Genomic DNA, 17,501 nt, shown 5'->3' on the forward strand with positions numbered 1-17,501 from the left:
TCCCCACCCCCCCCCCCCCCCCCACACGGACCTGAGCAATGAGCTTGCTTGGTGGCGAGATCTGTCGAGGATTTAGAAAATCTTCTTTGCATCGTGTTTTTATCGCAACCCAGAGACAATCTGGGGGGTTGCAATCCCATTGCGAAACCCTATAGACCAAGACGGCATCGCTTATGGGGCAGTTTTCTTCACTGATTTTCAGAGAGGGGGGGGCTGGGGTATAGCACTTTGGGCGTACAGACAGCATCTGTGTGAGGGTCGCCACACGTTTAGCACCATGGGGGGTTTAACAGTCAGCAACACGATGTTGTCACTCCATTGGAACCTCCTTTGCCAGTAGCAAAATATGATAATTGGTTTTTATCCTTTTATCTGGCAACAAAACTGCGCCTTTTGGTGTCATCTGGTCCAACACTATGTGAGACTGGGCTCTAAGAAAAGCTGTCTCGGGTGTGGACCAATCAACTTCAAGGACAGTGTATACATCATTATCAGAGTTCTTTTTTGCATTTTGACTGCTTGTGTTGTGGTTATTGCGAACATGATCCCTTGTATACAGGTGCCAGTTTTTGTACCAGTTGAAAGGGTAAAAACCTATTACTATATTTTGCCACTGGTAAAGGAGGTCTCATAATGTCTGTTGTACTTGCATCGATTTGCAGATGGTAGTCGAGTAACAATCGACTAAATGTATTATTCTTGTGTTTGTTTGCATTCCGATCGCAGGTATTGTGGTCAATGCAAACATGACTCCTTGTAAAAAAGTGTCAGTTTTTGTTGCCAGATGTTGTCACTGTCGGGGACCGCACTAAGAACACTCACCTAGAGCCTTATGGTGCAGCATCCCTAGACATTTACTGCACTGCAAGGTACAACATGCAGTTGTCTAATAGAGCAGCCGCTCATTCCCCTTCACGTTAAAGTTGCCGTCTGTTAGCTGTTGAGTGATGTGTGCCCTCTTCTCTAGAGATGCGACCACGTTCAGCCACTTATAAGATAATTGATGATATTAAGGCCAGTTTAGATGGGGGACGACGGCTATGTGGCAACATCCTTTGCTCTCCTGCCCTCAGGCTGGCTTCACAGCCTCACTGTCACAGCAAGCACAAGGGGTTATGTTTACCGTATCCCCAACAACTTCACAGCGTGGAAGACCTTCATCTGACGGTGCATTGACGAAAAAGGGCAGCGATTGTACATGCGCATGAAATGTCCTTAATTGCGTTGTATTTTTGTTTGTTTGCTTGAGGACACACAGGGCATGAGTGAGACGGAGGGTCGGGGGAGAGGAGGTGGAGGCTGGCTGCGAGGTGGCCACAGAAGCTGGCGCGGTGCTTCAAGAGGGTCAGGAGGTAGCTGGCGTGGCCGCTACAACGGCCGGGGAGGCGGTGGTGGCAGCTGCTTCCGTGGTAATAATAAACACATTCACTTGTAAGGGAGCTGGTAGGAACGTTGGGTTGCTCGGTCAATGGCCAGGGTCAATGGCGGCATGGTGTATTCCGCAAATATGCCCGACTGTGAGGGCGGGCACAAGCTGGCGTGAGTAGGTTAAACGTTGAGTTTTATAAGGGCATCACGGGGTGACCAGCCCCTCCCCACCCAGCCCCACCCCTCCCACCCCCCACCCAGCCCCACCCAGCCCCTCCCTCCCCACCCAGCCCCACCCCACCCAGCCCCTCCCCACCCTCCCCACCCAGCCCCTCCCTCCCCACTCAGCCCTCCCTGCACGATGGACGGACGGACATAATAATCCCCTGTGGGCTGGTGTAACCAGGAGGTTCCTACCAGTATAACACATTCACTTGCAAGATCTTGTACCTTCATTTCGCCTTTCGATTCCCATCCCGACATGATAAGGATTCGAGTTTGGCTTTGCGGGTCGCTTTGATAGGCAGCTTTATAATGGACATCTGTGATAAAGAGCTTTATAGCTCATCAGATTCCGCCAGTATACATACAGATTATGATTCTTATGCGATACAATCTCAAAGCACCTTACAGCATATCTCATTTGAACCATTGCACTTCCCTGTCGTAGTCTAGCATAAGGGGTCTCAAGTGGCAACTTTCAGTGCAAGGTCTATGCAGCACTGGTGTATGTGGTGACTTCCCATTTAAGTAATTTGCCAATTGTATTGAAAAAGTTGGCAAATTTGGACCATCCCAACATGGCCTGCACTTTTAAAAATAATGTCCTTGAATCAGACGTTTGTTAATACATCATCTATCCCTCATGCTGTGCAGGCCATTGGGGTTATTTGAGAAATTTTCACGATTTGTAAGTTGGTGAAGGCGGAGCGCATAGATGTGGGGGCATAGAAGCGCACTCCAAAAACGTATTGTTTAACACATAGGCTTTCGCGACCAATATTATCCATACTACAGGTTTTTTGGGTTAGATCGTGTAAATGTATTTGTTGAGAATAGGTTTTCCTATTTTTTCTGGCAACAAAACAGGTGTTCAGATGTTAATACACCAAACTGAAACCTTTTACAAGGAATCATGTCTGCATTAACCACGATACTTGTGGTTAGAATTCAAACAAAAAACATACTCTGATAATATATGCATTGTCTTTGAAACTGATTGGACCAATCATCTTAACACATGTTTTGTTTAGGGGAAAACCTATTATCATATTTTGGTACTGGCAAAGGAGATCCCATAATGTATTTGTTGCGCTGCCTTCTGCTGCCCACCACGTAGCCTCGCAAGCGTTATGACAACCCAGCATGCATAGCGGTTGCCAATCAAAACATTGTCCCTGGCTACTGCTTGCTGATGGTGAAATTCTAGATGATTTAATCATAGGTTCATCATGATCAATACCTACAAAATGTTTCAGGTGGAATCCAATGTGTCATCTCCAAAGATTCCCTCTTCGTGCCAAGCCAGGGTCCTTCAAACCACCCTGGATGATTTCTGCCCATACCCAGGATGGAAGCTCTACTTTCCTTCCGAAGGTGGTTGATGTATTTTTATTGCCTCCGTGCGTTTGGCATCTTGTGGTGGTTTCATTGTAATAGTGACATATGTACTGCTATTTTGAATGAGGACTGTCATTGTCTATGAATGTTTAATTTATTGTCCATTCCAAATGCACTTTTCTTTTGTCACTTGATGAAACACTTTCCAGTGCTACATTTTTCTGTGTTTTTTTGGGAATTTATTTGGACCAGACACAGTATTTACATGACGACTGTTTGCGATGGTCATGTTCCACTTGTATTATTGACTTTGTGTGTTTGTTGTGTTTCTAGTTTATTGCAAACTCCGGAGGAATTGTCACCAAAGTGGAGGCCTTTGAGAAGTTTTTCATTGCAAGGACTTGAACTGTATAATAAGGTACTGTGAATTTACGTTACAATTCCTCGTTAGTATTTTTTTAGCTTACAATAACTTTGGTATTTGTTTGTCAATGAGCCACCTGTCTATTTAAAGGCCTCCTGTTAAACCATTTTTGGATTTTCCAAGAATGCCTCAAGTTTCTAATGACGTATTGTATGCATGTTAAACTATACTTCAATAATATAAAGCCCTTTCGCTAATCGACTGCTGGATGAAGATCTTTCCGTACCATTTCGTGTTTTGACGATACTGCACCAGTGCAGGTTGGCGAAGAGGGAGGTGGAGATGGGACTGGTTCAGATATCACTCACCACTGATTGTTTGCTATGACTGCGAATTTAACTCAACTTTTCGGGTCATAGTGCCGTGCTTGAACCACTTCACAACCATCGCTCCACCTCACTGAATATCAATATAATTGTACCATAGATTTCAGAGAAGGGCATTTATTGATCTTGTTTGGTGTCTTAGATATCAACTTAGTCTTATGGGGCAGAAAGCTGAGGCTCTTGTGTAACCACATTCCTGCGGAGGGAGCTGGTAGGAACGTTGGGTTGCTCGGGTCAATGGCCAGGGTCAACGGCAGCGTGGTGTATTCCGCAAATATGGCCGACTGAGGGTGGGCACAAGCCGCCGTGAGTAGGTTAAACGTTGAGTTTTATAAGGGCACCACGGGGTGACCAGCCCCTCCCCACCCAGCCCCACCCCTTCCACCCCCCATCCAGTCCCACCCTCCCCACCCAGCCCCTCCCCACCCAGCCCCTCCCCACCCTCCCCTCTCCACCCAGCCCGACCCCTCCCATTTTTGGATGCCCGACGGACGGACGGACACAATAATCCCCTGTGGGCTGGTGGAACCAGGTGGTTCCTACCAGTAAAAGTTAATGTGCTCTGCTGTGCTTGTTTGGTTCAGGATGAGATTGAAGAGAAAGGTAGCATCCTGGTGGACTTCAAAGAACTGGTGGAGGACCACTGTCTGACTGTCGCTATGCCTACGCTGACAGATGACCTTGCTGAGACTCCTGACCGTGTGCTGCAGTACATGGGGTTGGCCGTGCATCAGGTTCTACTTACACTGCACCCCACGTCTAGACATTCAAACTCAAATTTCACCCGAGTTCTCATCACACTGATATTTGACCATAATCCATCAACAGTGATAATACTTGTTCTCGTACAGCTCTTTTTTTTAACCCACTGCAGGATCAGAGTCTTCTCACACCGTGCGGGTGGTGGGAGTTATTTGAGCATACTTCACCATGCTGGTCAGTGCATGGTGGTGAAGGTGGGGAGCACAGACTAGGAAGCATTAAACGAACATCACAGCGATGGATGTTGCTGCACTGCTCTCTGCTGACAACGTAGTTCCACAGCAGCCTACAACACTGGTCGCCGATCCAAGCACTAGCCACTCCCAATACCTACTTGGATTGCTAAATCTGATAAGATAGGGCTCATTCCGATTGCTTTGGTTTTAGGCTGCTAATTCTTGTATGTATTTTGAACTTCTTACGCACCATACTAGTAAACCCGTAACATAAGTTTTGTCCAGAGTATCAACCAATTCTAACCTTACCCAAATGCTATGTTTAGACTGATCTATTACAATTTAATATATCAGTCTCTGATTTGGAGTAACAAAAAAATAACATCTCATGGGGCAGTTTTTAAAACAAACCTTCCAACACTTCCATACAGACAAATGAATGAACATCGAGCCCCCCGTCGTGTATAAATTTTCACGCATGAACCAAAGTAGTTTCGGTTTATTTTCTTTTGGAGTGAAATGACTTAGGGTCTTTGTCTTCAAGCTGTGCCGATGATGTTGTAGCCGCTCTCACGGCTCGTGTCTGTTATTGCCAGACCCTTACGAAGGACTTGGAAAGTCAGGTGGTGCAGCTGCAGAAACAAGCCGACATCCAGCAAGAAGAGGCGCCCACCGTGAACGTGCCATCTTATAAACGTTCGGTAAAAATAATAATAATACATCGTGTTCTCCTATAATGCGGTGGTTGCATTCCTAAAGAACATTGCGTCATGGAAAAATCGGCGTTATAATGAATAATCTATAGTATAGGTAAAAGGCACAGTCCGCGATAGCATGCGAGATGCGTACGCAGGCTGAAGAAAGTCTGAGGTGCGTGGGTATTGTCTTGGAAGCATCGAGCAGCATCCCGCCTTGTGTGATTGCTACGCCGAGGCCAGCCGTACAACCGCTTACTCCGACTCGTGCAACGTAGTTCTGCTAACTCGATCGCGTTATATCCAATTTCGCATCCGTGTTGTAAAAAGTATGTTCTCCAATACATTTATCTCGTTATTTCTAATTCGCGTTATGAAAACACGCGTTATAAGAGAGGAGACTGTACAAGTACATCTACAGCCCATTTTGTAAATCCACTTTGAGTGAATGGAAAATGTCCCCCCTAACACTGAGTTTCTGCTTTTTATTTAACGTAAAAAATAAATAATGAGCCCTTACATGCACATACAAAGTTGGCTGTCGACTGTGCAAACAGTTGCGGAGGCTGGTGTGGTGGCATCGAATCGCATTAGGTTGTGATGACGTCTTGATGTTTCATGTTCACATTTACTGTGTACTCTGAACTTAATGTACCTATATATGTCAATCCACTGTTAAATGAGTGCCTCACCGTGCAAGGATGTGGTGAATAATTTTTGCCGTATTGCATCCACACTGGACCGTGCGAGTTGACTAAGCTTGCATTTTACCCCTGACCTGTACGATTACGTACAGAGTCACACAACCCCCACAATCGGCACGGCATAGGGAGGCCTTCGTTCAGCAGTGGGATCGACGGTGGGTTGTACATTATTGGTTTTATTTCGTAAAATTTCACGTCTCGTTTTTGTGACCAGAATTTACAACTACGAGCCGCTGACCCAGTTGAAGAACTTGCGTGCCAACTGCTACGGGAGGCTGTGGCGATACGCGGCACGGTGGTGCGTGTCGGCAACATCAAACCGCTGTGCACTCGTCTCGCCTTCTCCTGCAATGTGTGCGGAACCGAGCAAAGCGCTGCCGCTCCCCGTACGGGAAATTCACGCCTCCCGACCAAGGCAGGTATCCCGCTCTCAAGTCATTCGTTCGTGCATTCATTCACTAATTCATTTGTTCTCAAAAGCACAAATCGGCCCGAGTGAGCCCGTTCTGGTCAGATTACGAAAACCAAACGGGATTGAGCTGCCTCAATGAGGGCCTCCTACACTGCTTTTTTGTGTTTAGTTTGTTGTCCTTACCCCCCGCACTTCCAATATCCACGGTTGGTTACGTACGGTGCTAAAGAAGTTCAACATACATTAATTCGCCTGCGGGTCGTGGGGGTTATTGGGCTATTTCACCATTATGGTTTGCGGTGGGTTGGTGAAGGCGCTGACAGCGTAGTTCTGCAGGAGAACACAGCACCTACACTATGGGGACCTCATTTGCCAGTAAAAATATGATAATTGGTTCTTTACCCTTCTATCTGGCAACAAAACTGACACCTTTTTTGCAAGGAGTCCATGTTTGCATAGACCGCAATACCTGCAGTCATAATAACAAACAAAAGAACATAACTCTGATAATGTGCACTGTCCTTGAAGTTGATTGGTCCACACCCGAGACAGCTTTCCTTCGAGGCCTAGTCTATATGGGTTGGACCAGATGACGCCAAAAGAGGCGCACGGTGCGCCTTTTGGCGTCATCTGGTCCAACCCATATGAGACTAGGCTCGAATGAAAGCTGTCCTCGGGTGTGGACCAATCAACTTCAAGGACAGTGCACATTATCAGAGTTATGTTCTTTTGTTTGTATTATGACTGCAGGTATTGCGGTCTATGCAAACATGACTCCTTGCAAAAAGGTGTCAGTTTTGTTGCCAGATAGAAGGGGTAAAGAACCAATTAACACAGCCACCTGTTTTATGGTTGTCACCCATCCAAAAATGATCCAGGGTCAACGCAAGCTGGGTTGAACAGGTGACCACACCAGGTGTTTAGGCATGGGACTGCAATGGGAGCCGGGAGATGGCAGTCCTGGGTATCGCCTCCTCATATGGCCGTGGGTTTCTCTGGGTACTCTCCAGTTTCTTCCTGGCACAATTTCAATGTTCCCTGGTAATCATGTGTTCCCACGTTGAAGATTTTATATGGCTGAAAAATGTTACGTTGTCGTTTCACTGTCGCGGGTAATTAATTTGGTCATGTTCGTCTGTTCGTGGCGTGCGTTTTTAAACGTCTAAAGTGCGCAGATGAAGATTGCCGCTCGAGAACATTCATGCCGAACAGACGCTCTCAGCTCACCGAGACTGTTGACTGGCAAAATATCAAGTGAGAAAAACGCAAGGCTCTCTTCTGTTGAGTTATACGTTCAACAAAACAAGGTTAAAACAATTGCGAGTCAGGCATTGCACTGTCTCACAAGAAACATAATTAATCACAATGTACTCACGCCTGTTCTTTAAGCGCATTAAAGTGTTTGAATAGTATTTGTATCTCAAAGTCCTGTACTCGTACAAATGCAATTGGAAATCGGGATAAAGGTAAACGATCGAGTGACTTCGTCGCCAACACTGAAGTCCTCAAGTCAGCGAAGGTCATCAGCATCGAGGCCATGGTCCTCAAGACACAGCTTCGTTGGGCAGGGCACATCGCCAGGATGGAGAACCACCGCTTGCCTAAGATCGTGCTGTATGGGGAACTGTCCTCTGGCCATCGCGACATAAGGGCACACGAAAGCGATACAAAGACTCCCTGAAGAAGTCCCTCACTGCTTGCTGCATCGATCCACCGTCAGTGGGCAACACAAGCAGCTGATCGCAACTCCTGGCGGCACACAGTCCACCAGGCCACCTCCTTCTTCGAAGATACCCGCAGGGCCCGTATGGAGGACTAAAGGAGAAGGAGGAAGAAACCATGATCCCTCAGCACCCATCCCAGATGAGACCTATACTTGCAGCTGTTGTGGCAGGACCTGCTTGTCCCGCATAGGCCTCTTCAGCCACCAGCGTGCCTGCAGAAGACGTGGATGTCCTTCCTAGATCTTCGTTCGCGAAGCCAAGCCATGATGATGGTGATGTAAAAGTAGAAGGAATTTTACACTGGCCGATTACGTAATAATAATTTACTTATTTTGCCACTTGCACGACCCATAACCAACTCACGCGCCTTTGGTGGGGGGGTAACGGCCAATGCCAAGTCGCACGCCTTGGTGGGAGTGAGGGGGAAATTTAATTTTGCGTTTAAAAATGCTATAAAAATACAGCGTTAAAAATGCTATAAATACACTAAACGCCGACGTAAATTCTTCACTGTGTCATGTCCCCCCCACCCCGATGCGTGCAGTTACTAATGTTTACAGTGCGCTAGATGCTAGCACTCTAGGCATGAGACCTTTTATTTATTTATCACGCACGCACGACGATACCAAATCACGCGACTTTGGTGGGGTGGGGGGCATTTTCTTTCGTGTTAAAAATGCTATAAAATACACTAAACGCTCAGGTAAATTTCTTCACTGTGTGTGTCTCCCAACCCCGAGGCTGCCGTTATTACTACTATTCAGTCGCTAGATGTAGCAGGTACCACCACAGTCGGTATGGAGTGCTGTAATCATATCAGGTACCACCACAGTCAGTATGCACTGCTGTAATCATAGCAGGTACCACCACAGTCAGTATGCACTGCTGTAATCATAGCAGGTCCCACTGCACGGGACTAGGCCTCACCATGCCACTCTGTCAGGTGAGTACTTTGTGCTATAGAGTCGATAAATACTGCGAGAGTCAGCATGTACTACCTGTAGTGATAGCAGGTACCACCACAGGCGGTATGCACTGCTGTAATCATAGCAGGTACCATCACAGTATGCACTGCTGCAGTAAAAGCAGGTACCACCACAGTCAGTATGCTATTGCTGTACTCATAGCAGGTACCACCACAGTATGCACTGCTGTCATCATAGCAGGTGCCACCCAGTCAGTACGCACTGCTGTTACATTTTTAGGAGTAGTTTTTAAATATTTTTAAGACACGGCCAACGCCGGGTACTTCCTGCAGGTACAACAACAATCTCAAACCATACATAAACATTTGTACAGAAGCTGAAAATGTGAACTTATTTTATAGAGGTTGTACATTCAAGACACAGCACATCCTGCTTTATGAGATTTATTTCGGACATAAAAGGGGAATTTTTGTGAAATGAAAGTTAAATTGGGGGTGAAGAAGTTGTGCATGTGCTTAGCATCCTGTGTCATGACTGCACTGACCAGCATGATAATATTAGGCAAAACAACTCTTACGACCGGCACGAGCAGGCCTCTTCCAGCAGTGCACTAGGACAGTAATTGCCATACGTTCCAACCGTGGGATTTAAAACCGTTGCGAAAAGAGAAGAGTCTGTTGCAGGCAGTGAAGGAGTCTCAATGAATTCCAGGGTGCAGGAGCTGATGCACGGGGAGCAGCGCGAGGCCGGCAGGATCCCTGCACGGTGGAGTGTGAGCTCAACGCACGACCTCGTCGACAGCTGCGTCCCCGGGGACGTCATCACCCTCACGGGCATCGTAAAGGTCGCCAGCAGCGACGAAGGCATGCCCCGAGTTCGTTAACCGTACCTGTCTGTTTTGTAAAGAGAAGCGAACGCTTTAGAGTGGCTGCTCTAGGATGCAAACTCCGATTCGTTGCATGCATGATGTGGAGAGGCTCTTGCATAAAGTGCTGGACATGTGTGTATATCTTCTTGGTTCTTTCGGTAAAGTCACATAGAAGGAAATAATAAAATAATAAAAATTAAACATAATAAAATAATTCTCACGACGTCTCGGCCACAACGCAAGCAGCCGTCTTCAGGTGGAGAACAGGTCTGTCGAGACTGACAAAGTCGTCTCGAAGACGGCTGCTTGCGTTGTGGCCGAAACGTCGTGAGAATTATTTTATTATGTTTTATTTTATTATTTTATTATTTTTCTTCTACGTGACTTTACCGAAAGCAACCAAGAAGATGAATCCCTGCAGTCATGAAAGCTTTAAATCGAAATGTGTGTATATGTACATATATACACGATCGAGACTGCCTTTAGAGCCTGCAATCTTTCGTCGCTCTCCTGACTTATGCCCATAGTAGATATGTGCACAGAGATGTGAATACTTGCACCATGGGTATAGATCCACAGTGATCGTCCTTTGGATTTGCCGAATACATAACTCTGCAGCTATCTACATCACTTTTTTATGCATGGTGGGTAAATACATAATAAGCACTGTGCAGGCTCAACATGTTATATCTTTCAATGTCTGATGAATCAGGTGCATTGCAGGTGATTTGGTCATAGGCTTGTTTCAAATAAAGGGAGATGTTCGACTATTTATTCAGTGGAAGTCCATTAATATATTCTGGCAATGTGTATTGGCCGTTGCGTCGAGATGTGAATCTGAGCTATCATGCTTACACGTGCATTTTAGACATGTTTGATCAAGCCACGATTTCTAATCCCAATGTAAGATTAACCTTTGATGATTTACACCGGGTGACCTCTACTGTTTTCCGTCTCTGCCTGCCCGTGTGGATGTCTTGTGTGCCACTCACTCAAGGACGCAACAAAAGCAACAAGGACAAGTGCATGTTCCTGCTGTACATCCAGGCGGTGGCGGTGAGCAACACCAAGGGGCAGCGTAGTGACGGGGGCGGGGAAGATACGGCACCTGGGGTGGCGCTGGATTTCTCTCTCAAGGAGCTGTATGCCGTGCAGGAGATCCAAGCGCAGCCCGACCTCTTTCGTCTCCTTGTGCAGTGAGTGCACAACAACGACAACAGCCGCCATTCGCCATTAAGTGGCGGTGATGTCACCACAGTGCTTGTGCCAGGCTAGATGCTACTTGTGCATGCAGTGAGTGCACACACAAATGTGCAGGAATGCTGTGGCTGGGTGGTGGCTCATAGACCAGTGCTGTGGCAACTGTGATTAAACCGGGTTCTCAAGTGTAGTGAGTCGATGCTTTCAAACCCGGTCACCATTGACTCATGTATAGAGACTCTGAGACTCAGATAGAGATCCGTTGACTTACATAGAGACTTATCGACTTGCATCGACGGAGTTGAGCACACCTGCCCCTCATGGGCTGTTGGGTGTGTTAATATCAAATGAGTTGATCGTGTGGCCCAGAACATGGAGGCAGTAATGTAATTTTACCATTACCACTCACAATAAATATAAACATATCATTACTATTCAAGTCATGATGTTTAAAAAAATGTACATTGTAATTTCAACTACATGTTCGTGAAATACAGCAAATGTATTTGGAATATTAAGTTGATGGAAGAAAATGAACAGGGTTTTGTATTGTCCCTGAGATGGAAGAAAGTGATTATAATATAACAGTGCTCTTTATTATCCACTATGTTTTCATTCCATAAGTGGACATGTCTGGTTTGTTTTGCAGTTCTATTTGTCCGACCATTTACGGCCACGAGGTTCGTACAAAACATACATATACACCATGAACCATGGGTGCACGTGGATACATGTATATTAACTGAACCACTATGATTTTTAGTTTACAGTTATCAATTCCAAGGGTTGGTATACACTGTAACACGAATCATTTGGTTTACCGTTGCCTGCGCAAGTGAGTTCTGTCCTTGATGAAGACATTTTATTCTAGCAGTTTGTCTATTCAATTTTATTTTTCACATTACAGTCTTAAACGCCTTGTGCGCCTCATATAATTACGTGCGTTAGTGCTGCATCATGTCACCTCCGCGAACATGATTGAATTTCAGAATTTTAAATCGAGTGACAGCTCATTGATATACGGGTGGAGGGATTGGGTATGAGAAACCATCAAATAAAACGTGAGAACATTGTGGTCTAAAGGAACTCGGCTGATTCAACAATGTCAGCCTTCAAAAGTAAGTTTTATAAAATGCTAAATGAAGACTAAATCATAAGAGTGTCCGTGCATTCACTTGCGAGTCAGCAGTCGCAGATTCTCACGGAGGCTTCTGATCCGCAGGACAAAGTACGCGTTTTCATTGACCTTGCACTTCCTGTTGTACTCTGTGGGGTAGTGACATGGACACTTCATTCCTTTGTCACTAAATGTATTCATAGGATCTTGGGGTACCGATGAGATTGTTTTTCTTTTTACCAAAACTACTCTGATTAAAAAGTAAAATGATGCTTGTTATCTGTACAATACAGGAGTTTCAATGACACAATGTTGGCACCCTTCTATTTGGTTCATCTTGGTCACTAAGTTCTCTCTGCCAAGGGTAAGGCCACGATCTTTCTGGGTGCAGCTGATTAACAGCTTGCCGTGTGATAGGAATTCACTTGTCTGTTACTATATTTTGCCACTGGTAAAGGAGGTCTCATAGTGTAAATGCTTACCCCGAGCTCTCAATACCCTGATAGTGCGCTGTTTTCGAGTTGTACGCCTTTTGGCGTCATCTGGTCCAACACCAATGGAGACTAGGCTCTAAGAAAAAGCTGTCTCGGGTGTGGACCAATCAACTTCAAGGACAGTGCCTTTCATTATCAGAGTTGTTTCTTATTGTTTGCATTTTGACTGCTTGTGTTGTGGTTATTGCAAACATGATCCCTTGTATAAAGCTGTCAGATTTTGTACCAGTTGAAAGGGTAAAAACCTATTACTATATTTTGCCACTGGTAAAGGAGGTATCATAGTGTTGTCTGTTGTACTTGCATCGATTTGCAGATGGTAGTCGAGTAACAATCAATCGACTAAATGTATTATTATTATTATTCTTTGCGATGTGATCCTTTTTCTCGCTTTTGCTTTGCAATCCCACAGCTGGTAAAAGCCGGGCTGGCCCTGGCCCTTTTTGGCGGCGTCCAACGCTACGTGACGGACAAGAACCGCATCCCCGTGCGCGGAGACCCCCATGTGCTCATCGTGGGTGACCCAGGCCTCGGCAAGAGCCAAATGCTGCAGGTGCGGCGGCGGCGTTGACAGCAGGGTTATATTTGCGGAGCTTGTTTAAATGAAAATGCGCGAGGCCTTGCAAATATTAGCGTGCCTTCGCAAATTCCATCCAGTTGGATTTCGTGATACCGATGATACGACACCTGGTATTTTCCAGGCAGGCTTCTGTCCCAGGAATAAATCGTGTTCATATCCTGCTTGGTTTTCTGAAGTCTTAACAACCCTGGGTGTATTCATGGTGATGTTGTCGCATGCTTCTTAAATGATAATTTATAAGTAAAACGGCCGTCTTATAAGCACACAATAGCATGGTCTTGCTAACAGTGCCATGATGTATTTGACATTTGCACAGATTTGAAGCCATAGATGTTTGGACTTGGATCATTCTGCATCTACCCACTTCAACAAGGGGAAATCATTCATTTTACGTGTATTATGTAGCCTTCTTACTAAATCGTTGAGAATGTGCTCGATCTTGTAAGATCTAAGAATATAAGCAGATTTTGAGCCTGGATAGTGCTTGGATGGGGGGTGACCACCCTACATGCCGGTTTGGTTTTGGTCGCTGTGGGGCTACGTGATGCACTTCAGGGGGGCAGTACAGAAAAATCCATTCTGTATTTGTATCCTCTCACATCTGCTCCTCACCTTTGCCACCTCGCACTCACCAGCATGGTGACGTAAGATCAACCAACCGCCACGACCTGCATGGCCTTGGGGAGGCCCTCATCCAGCAGCAGATTGACGGAAAGAGTTGTACGCCCCACGTGCCGTTGGGTAACTACGGATTGGGTGTTGCGTTGTTGACGGTGCTTCGTTATAGGCGGTGTGCAACATAGCGCCGCGGGGCGTGTACGTGTGCGGCAACACCACCACCACGGCCGGACTCACCGTCACGCTTTCCAAGGACGGTCCCTCAGGGGACTACGCGCTGGAAGCTGGTGCCCTGGTCCTGGGAGATCAAGGTGATGGCCCCATTACAACAAACGTGCGCAACTTGCACCTCTTTCCACTGCATAACTGAGCCGCGCGGGGGACCACGCCGAGCCAGCCAGCTCGGCTTGGCTCGGCTCAGTTGGTGCCAGGTGGTTTTTCCACTACAAAAGCTGAGCTGGTGATGCTGGTGGTCGGCGCAGAATGAATAAGTCGGTAGCCACGCTCCTGGCTCTGCACATCACGGTTTGGTTCTGGCTTGCCTCTGAATCACAGTGAAAAACCACCCATTCCAAAAGAGCGCCGTGCTATCATGATTAGGATTTACCGGTGGAAAATGGGTGTCATTTACAGAGGCATCCCTGGTTTTCAAGCAGCAGTGCTCATGGCTAGGCTTAATCGTTTCATGAATATCTTCATGCCCTCCACGTTTAGCAACATGCGTTTCTAATATTTAGATTATTTTGCTGCTATAAATGTCCAAATGGTAAGCCACTTTGTTGAGATATCCTTTGTGGCCAGGTCGCTTTTGAACAATAAGTACCTCGGTGGGCTTTGTCTGGTAGGATGGGGATTGTTTAGTTTATTTGTGTGTGTTTTGGTGATTTGTTTACCTTTCTTGTACTTGCACTCCTGTCATGTTTTTGTATTGTTTGTTGTTGTAACGTTCTTACCTGCTCCGACTGGACATCTGTGAAAAAGACTTTTATAGCTCATCGGATCCATCCAGTATAAATACATTATTGATTCTGAAATCTCAACCTGACCACTGCAACTCTGTCCGCTGTGGCCCCTGTACAGTGTCTTGAGATCCTGTTGCTTTTAGATGCTATCTACAACCATATTGTCAATACCAGTGGTTCTCACCGGCGGGTACGTGGACCCCTGGGGGTGAGCGAGGTGGTTTGTACATTTGTGAAATTATATAATAGATCACGATTGGAACCTCCTTTGCCAGTAGCAAAATATGATAATTGTTTTTTTTACCATTTTATCTGGCAACAAAACTGACACCTTTTTTACAAGGAGTCATGTTTGCATTGACCACAATACCTGCCATTGGTGAATTATCATGTATGAATCTGCCAATATAGATCCGTATGGTAACCTATAAAATACCTTTCTAAACTCATTGATCATAAACAAAGTGGTTTCGAAGAGTGACCAGCGAGTGCGAAGAAATGAGGTCACGCATGCAGAGTGTCCGTTGTTTTTATATTCGCTTGCGGTCACTAGCCAGTTAGGATACTTCACAAAATGAACAATTGGTTAAAATATTGATCTTCGTTCTTCTTACATTTATTTTATCAGAACCATGGTGGGTCAGGCAAGGGGGTACTCGTTTGAAACAAAATTCAACAGGGGAGTACAGTAGCCAAAACATGTTGAGAACCACGGCAATAGACATTAAAATGTCGTCGTTGAAATGCATCCATATCTCACAACACTGTAAAAAAAAAAAATCACATTCATAGCGATTCATGTTTCTAATTAGTGACGTTTTCCTGAAATCAGCAAAAAGTTTGGATTTGTACTCAAAACATCTCTCAGAACTCCAACTGGTATTTGTGCTGGGTTCATGACGCACGCAGGGGACTGCAAGGCGTTTGCTGTCCCCGTAAGAAGTTAGGAAACGACCCTCGTGTGTGCGTATGTTTGTTTTTCTTAGGCTTGTGCTGTATCGACGAGTTTGACAAAATGCCAAATCACACCAGGCACTGCTGGAGGCGATGGAGCAACAGAGTATCAGCTTGGCCAAGGCTGGCGTGGTGTGTACGGGAAGTGGGCACGGGGTTTTAATTGGCAGTCGCACACAGAGCTGGCTGAGTGGCTCAGGGGAACGCTTAGGCTCGTGTCAACACGACTGAGCCACCTCCCCTGGGCCCCGAGGTTTGTCGCCCAATATAAACCCAGATTCTCGTCTGTGCAGTGATTTTGACGGATGGTCTCAGCAGAGTCCGAAGTGTCCTCGCAAATAAATCCATCGTGTACAATTTCGATTTGTTTGCGTAGCAGAGCTCGCAGGGATAAATTCGTGTTTTGGCAAATCGTTGCGTGTAAAACTTGAACTTTTTTTCTGTCATTGAGAGAAAAGGCATATCTTGATGTTTTGGATAGTTCTTCTGGAGGAATATCTTAATTATAAAGTGTATGTATGTGTGTATGTTGAACTTCTTTTGTGCCGTACATAGCCAACCGTGCTAATTGGAGGTGCACGTAATAACCCGCTCGCAACAAAACAACCACGTAAGTCAGGGGTGGGGAACATTTTTCTCACCGAGGGTCGAATAGGGCTTTCAAATCTCGTTGGCGAGGAGCCACGCGTTACAGCTCAGTCACTTCTCACAGCAAGAGTCCCCTGCGTTTACAGAAGTGACCGATTGCACTCGGAATTAAAAAAACACGTTGCCAAGTAAAAATTATTCCTCTCTAGCACTTGATTAGTGCAGCTAAGATGCTCGCAGTCACGGATTTAATAATTTTTGTAAGCCGTTTAGAAGTTTTAGGCCTCACGTGGTCGTATGACCTGCGGCCCATAGGTTCCGCATGCTTGGGACGATTGAACCCTTCCCTGCAGAGGTGAAAGTAAGCCGGTCTGGTTGATGTTTCTAAGACGGCCTGTGGTTCGATCTGTTGCAGCGGGTGTTTTCTCATGGCGAAACATGCTCAGTCTTGTGTCTTGATGTCTACGCTACATTTACGATATCTGTCTGGCCGTGCAGGTTTGCAGCCTTCCGGCACGAACGTCCATCGTGGCAGCTGCCAATCCTGTCTGTGGGCACTACAACAAGTCCAAGACTGTCTCCGAGAACCTAAAGTTTGTGCTTCACTTCTGAATTCACCGTACTCCATGACTGATTTTTCAATACTCATACATTTGCGGTGGTACGTGTTCGGCACGTACCACCACATATCATAATGTGCTCGCTACCGGATAAACGTAAGACTTCACGAGATGGAGAATTATTTTCCAAATTAATAACAAATAATAACTTACAGCCCTTTGTCAAGGCTTTGCTAATGGAAACTATTTGATTATACTTCACCAGTCTGGTTCGTGTGGATTGGTGAATTTGATGGGAGATAAACTGGTTTACTGTTCGCCGTGGCTGGGAATCAAACTCGGGTTGCCGGCTTCACATGGCGCTAACCACTGTGCCACCGCTCCTGCGCTCAAGGTGTAAACTAAACTAAAACTTTTGATTTTACCAGGTAAAGCCCAGTGAGCTATTAGCTCTTTTTCAGAAGTTGGCCACAAATGATAGCT

General features: G+C 45.9%; 1 pseudogene; it reads left to right on the forward strand.

Annotated features, from left to right (window-relative positions):
* Window positions 1-17,070, forward strand: part of LOC133361845 (DNA helicase MCM8-like) — a 31,367-nt pseudogene extending 14,297 nt beyond the window's left edge.
* Window positions 17,071-17,501: the final 431 nt, after the last annotated feature.

Source organism: Lethenteron reissneri, chromosome 8 (assembly GCF_015708825.2).
Source record: "Lethenteron reissneri isolate LAM-NWPU_2019-01 chromosome 8, ASM1570882v1, whole genome shotgun sequence".
NCBI lineage: Eukaryota > Metazoa > Chordata > Hyperoartia > Petromyzontiformes > Petromyzontidae > Lethenteron > Lethenteron reissneri.